The sequence below is a fragment of the Vigna angularis genome, chromosome 11 (assembly GCF_016808095.1).
Source record: "Vigna angularis cultivar LongXiaoDou No.4 chromosome 11, ASM1680809v1, whole genome shotgun sequence".
In the NCBI taxonomy this organism is placed as follows: Eukaryota; Viridiplantae; Streptophyta; class Magnoliopsida; order Fabales; family Fabaceae; genus Vigna; species Vigna angularis.
Genome location: NC_068980.1, coordinates 1577558 through 1583557, shown reverse-complemented (window position 1 = coordinate 1583557; position 6000 = coordinate 1577558).

Here is a 6000-nt window from a genome sequence, read left to right as displayed (position 1 = left end):
AAAGGGTTGAATTTGATGTTTCTGGAAATCTGCAATTCTGCAGAAATTCTGCAGAACCGTTCGTCCAATTTGGTTTCAAATTGGACGTTCGTCCCAAAATGGCTTAGCCAATTTGTGAACGTTCGGTATTTTCTGACCGTTCGTCCAATATAGCCAAAGTCTGAACGTCCGGTTTTTAATACGCTGAGCGTTCGGTTTTCAGTTGACGATCGTTCGCGTTCGTTTGAGATTAGCGTTCGTTCTACATTTGAGTGAGCGTTCGTCCTTCCCAGCGAGCGTTCGTCCCAGTGAGCGTTCGTCCTTCCCAGTGAGCGTTCGCTAGTGGAGCGTTCGTCCAAGTTGTTGAGCGTTCGTCCTTAAGTAAAGTTAGAAATACACTAGACGTTCGTCCAATCAATACCCAGTGAATTAGTAATGTTAGGTGTTCGTCCTTAATCAGATGAAATTTATGGCGTTCGGTCTTAGTAGATTAGAGATTGTAAGTGTTCGTCCCTGATTCGGTATGCTATCCTGAGCGTTCGGTCTTAGTAGAAAGTATAAGCGTTCGTTCTTAACTTGATAGTGTTAAGTGTGAATCTTAAGCGTTCGTCCTCCCAATATGAGTATAGTGTTTGTCCTTCAAATATGAGTATATCGTTCGACCTTTATTTGATTCTGGTGGTGAGCGTTCGTTCTTAAGTATTGAAGTGAGCGTTCGGCCTGTTCTATAGCGCTCGTCCCACAGCGTTCGTCCAGAGAAGTGTTCTGCTTGTTGTTAAGCGTTCGTCCCGTAGCGTTCGTCCAGTTAGGCCTGTTGTTGAGCGTTCGTCCTATAGCGTTCGTCCAAAACTATTTTGTGACGTTCGGTTAAATTGTGTTCGTCCTGGTGTACGGATTTGACGTACGTCCAAATTAGGGTTCGGTTTAAATGCTTAGAAAACGACGTTCGTCCAGTAACGTTCGTTCCAGAATGGGTTAAGTGAATAGTGATCTTCCAAATAGTATTTTACAAATATGTTGAATTTTAAGTTCCTTTGCTTTCGGATTGAATTATGTGTACTAATGTTTGGAATATTATCTATGACATGAATTATGTGAATGTATGAGATATGTTGGAATTGTTGGGATAATATGGTGGTATCTGATTTTTCATAATTGGGGTTAAGGTTCAAAGTAACAGTAAGTTATGTTATTTAAATATTTCGGTTGCAATTTATGAATGCATGTTCATGTAATCAAGATTGGTTGAAAGAGTATGGTTATAAGTGGTTTATGATGTACATTGTTGATCCAAAAGAAATATCATGAGATTTAAAATGGTCGGATTGAATCGGAAATTTAGATCTCTCGGTGGGATCAGTTGGTGTATTGAATGAATGTAAGAGGCTTCCATATTGGGGGTTATCCCTACACTCCAACGGTCTTTCATTCTCACTTAGAGAGGATTGGCGCGTGTGGTGGGAGTAGAGGGAGGTCCCAGGGTAGGCGCTATCACTGGAGGTCTATTCCGCGGTAACGGACTAACCTTGTGTATGGTCGGGTGAAACCCCTCGGCAATGGCTTTGCAAAGCAGTAGAGGCCATCACAAGTGCACAACCCGCCCCAGCTCTACATACATTCTAGTCCGGACGAGTCTGTCTATGAAGTAACGAGTCGGTCTATAAAGTAACAAGTCGGGGTATAAAGTAACAAGTATTGTAATGTTAGTCTACCATGTTTGAATGACTTTTGCATGTCGTGTAAGTAGGTGAATTGTGGTTTAATGAGTATGCTCTAATTGTTCTCTTATACAAATCTAAGTATGATTATATGAAATACCTATGTTATATGTATAACATGCTTTTATATCCAGCTCACCCTTGCATTGTTTTTGTTATGTGCTGTTTGGGTATGTTTCTTTGGCTATGATCATCCACTTGGATGGGAGCAGACGTTGTCGAAGAGATTCCCTTGGAGCAAGAGTTAGAGGTTGCTGATATTGCAGGATAGTCTTCTTAGAATTTCTTGATTAAACACTCGTAGTGTTTAATCCTTTCAAATGTTCAAGTTTAAATTTTCAGTTTCTTTTATTTCTGGATGACTGTAATTTCACATTTAATTACACGTCATACTCCGACTGTTCTCTATATTTGAATGATAATGTCCATTATTATATAATATTGATTATTATATAATCGGGATGTTACATTAATGGTATCAGAGCAGTTCGTCCTTAGGATGACCTTGTGTTGTGGGTTTACCGTGTCTTCTCTGTGAAGACTTGAGTGTAGATGGTATGATTTACCATTTCTTTCAAGTCTATATAGTAATGTGTGTATCTAACTAGAAGTTTTGAGAACAGAAAACGTCTTGATAAGAGTAATGGGGGTGCACACTCATGACTTTTACCGTAGATGATTTTCCTTTCTTAATTATTAAGGTTTGAGGTAAGAAAGAGTTAGAGTTTCAGTGTTGTTTCCCTTAGAAATTCCTGTCTTGTTCTTGTTTTGTGGTAGCGTTATGTGCTCTATAGTAGTATTGGAATGCATATTCGAGGATAACTTGAGTTGTATACCTTTATTGGAATTGGGTTAAGCCTTTGAGACAAATTCTTGCCTTGAAGATAGGAGATTGGAGACTAAAAGTTAAGCTTCGGAGGTCGAGGTAAGATATTGGAGTTTAGAAGTAATGTTATGGATGAAGAAAATTTCAAGAAAACAAAGTCAGAAGGTCAGATACCGTGTATTCCACAAGAAGAGTTGGGTTTAAAGGTTATAATAAGATGAGCTTTGGGTAAGCACGGGTGTGACAAAGTTTGAGAGATCAATTTAGTTCAGTGTATCAGTAACGTCAGAGGTTAGAAGAAAGGGAAGTGTTGGTGAGCGACGGAGTAGCATTGGGTGAGATTTGTAACATGGACCAATATATCAGTGATGGTTGGAATCTGAATAAGAGAAGTGATAGATGGTTTGAAGCTTAAGTTAAGAAAGAAATAAGTGGACCACGGGAAATCGTTATTTTGATAGGAAATAGAAGAAGAAGGGTTTGAGGAACAATGTGTAAAACATAGAACGGATTTAAAGAGGGTGTAATAGAAGTCGGATCTCCAAGTTGAGGGAACCTAAAGTGTGTGAGGAGGATTGGAGTATTATAGGACTGTGAGTTGAATAACCAAATGGAGTGGTTAAGCATTAATTGCTATTGGAGAATGCATAGTCAAGTTCAGAAGAATGTTTCAAGATTAGTGGTTCGTATAGAATAAATGTTTGATCATTGGCTGAGATGAGAGATTTCAAATTGTGAGGGAAGGAATACGTCAGAATGTCAGTTTGGTAAGAAAGTATAAGGTCAGAGAATTAAGAGCACAGTGGATGGAGAAAGGTTTTAGAATAGATGATAAAGGATGGTTGTAGTATAAGTTGCTAAAGAGGGTATCGAGAATGATCAGAAGAGTTTGGGTTGGTTGAGATGTTTAGAGTTATGAAGTTGCATGTGGTGATAAAGTTAATTTTCTTTGGGTATGGTTTTATGGTGATGTTCAGTGTTCGGCTGAGTTTGATCAAGAGAGAAGTGGATGTTGAATGATGGATTGCAAAAGGCAGTGAGTTGATAAGTTCAGATAAGGTCAGAAGATTAGTGGTGTTGGTTAAGAGTATCTTGAAGTTTGGAGGATTAAAGATAGGGTTTGTATTTTGACGATTCTGAGTTGAAGAGGGCAATTCTTGAAGAAGAAGGTTTTAAGTTAATCTGGACGGGGTGAGTGCAAGAAGAATTATGAGTGATGAATATGTGAAAAAGAGAAGATACATTTTTTCTGGTGTAAGGGTTTTGGTTGGTTTTCTGCAACAAGTATGGGATTTTATAACTTGGAAAAGTAGAATTCACTTTGGAGTGAGGTCTTAGGCAACACCAGTGTCCGAAATTTTTGGGTGATTCATGTTTAAGCCGTGTAGTGCAAGAGGGAAATGGATGTTGAGTTAGAGCAATAATATTTTGGACTCAGTATAATCATAGGGAGAACTACAAGGTTGAAGAATCGCAGAAGAGAAATAGAGGACATGTTGGTATAGTCTAGTATAAGTTTTAAATCAGGAGTGATTTTGGGCATGGTCGCTTTGTGGAGAAGAAAACAGTGTTGAGGAAATGGAATGACAAAGCTATTATGCAAGGGAAGAGTTTTCAAGGTTTTGTAAGGTTATATAGAAGTCCTGAAACAGGTTCTTCGAGGGTGATCTTTTGCTGGTTACAGTTGTCATGAAGGAAGTGTTCTTTTAAGTAAATTGGTGAGTAAGGAAGTATAAGTATCAGAGTAGCGCAGCGGATGATGGTGAGCATGTTATTGTCAGTAACAGGTATGCATGAAGAACTTTCAAAATTGTGGATTTGTGGTTGTGAGGGACGAGTTCTTTGAAACAGTATTGGTGTTGTTATATGAGCATGAGTCGGGGGTGTTTGGTAATCTTCAAGAGTCAGAAGTGAGTTTAGGTGTGAAAGAAACATGTGTCAGGCAGGGAAGATAAGTGAGCTTTTGGGTTGCAAGCTACAGGGTCAACTTTAAAGTGAGAAAGTGTTAGTGGCTTTGGAATGAGAAGAGTGGGTCAATGGGCGAAGGAGACTATTTGAGTTGTGGTCTTGAGTTATAGTGGCAATCTAGAGGTAAGGTTATGTTAACAGACGATCAAGAGTAAGTATCCGTTGCTGAGAATAGATGATTTGATGGATAAACTACACGGAGCTACAGTATTCTCTAAGATTGATCTGAAGTTTGGCTATCATCACATCTTAAGTGAAAGCGGATGATGTGCAGTAGACGGCGTTCAGGTCTAGATATGGTCACTACGAGTATGTGGTTATGTCGTTTGGCGTAACTAATGCTCCAGCCATTTTCATGGACTATATGAATTGAAATTTTAGACCCTTCTTGGACAAGTTTGTGGTAGTATTTATAGATGGCATACTGGTCTATTCTAAGACTTGAGAGGGACATGAAGATCACCTAAGGTCAGTGTTGGAGGTTGAGAGTATGCAAGCCAGAAAGGATTTGTCAGTTCAAGTGCAACAAGTAAGGATTGAGGACGAACTGTCAAGTGAGTCAAGGTCATCTGGGATGGTATAAAGGCAACTCTATCTCGAAGTTAAAGGATAATATGGGAGAAACCTACCTAGGATTGTTCCGATAAGCTTAATTTTCGAAGACAAAAATTTTTGTTGTTGGGGAGAATGTAAGACCCGTGAATTTTGGGCATGGTGGGCACCACTTTTTCATCTATTTGGGCTGCATTATTGAAGGGGCAGGGAGGAAGCTGAGAAAAGTGGGTGTCTTCATTTTGGCATGGGAGAGGGAGCGAGAAAGCAGCCAGAGGAAGGGAGCCTTCCTTCCTCCATTTTCCAGCCGTCCAAAGAACACCATGGGAAGCAGTACCGATTTTAGAAGAGCTGAGAGGAGGATCGGAGGTTGGGTCGCGGTGGCTGGTTCAGTGGCGCGGTGGCCGGTTTGGCGGAGATGGAGCAAAAGGGGGTGGTTATGGTGATGGAAGAAGCTGGAAGAGGTGAAGGTGCTAGTCCGGGATATGGGATTGCGGGTGCTGGACATAGTGCTTGGAGAAAACCAGGTAAGGGGAGCTAGATCTTTTGTTTGATTGATTGTATATGCTTTGTATGATACAAATCTGGGTAAAATCTGGGAAGAAAGGGTTGAATTTGATGTTTCTGGAAATCTGCAATTCTGCAGAAATTCTGCAGAACCGTTCGTCCAATTTGGTTTCAAATTGGACGTTCGTCCCAAAATGGCTTAGCCAATTTGTGAACGTTCGGTATTTTCTGACCGTTCGTCCAATATAGCCAAAGTCTGAACGTCCGGTTTTTAATACGCTGAGCGTTCGGTTTTCAGTTGACGATCGTTCGCGTTCGTTTGAGATTAGCGTTCGTTCTACATTTGAGTGAGCGTTCGTCCTTCCCAGCGAGCGTTCGTCCCAGTGAGCGTTCGTCCTTCCCAGTGAGCGTTCGCTAGTGGAGCGTTCGTCCAAGTTGTTGAGCGTTCGT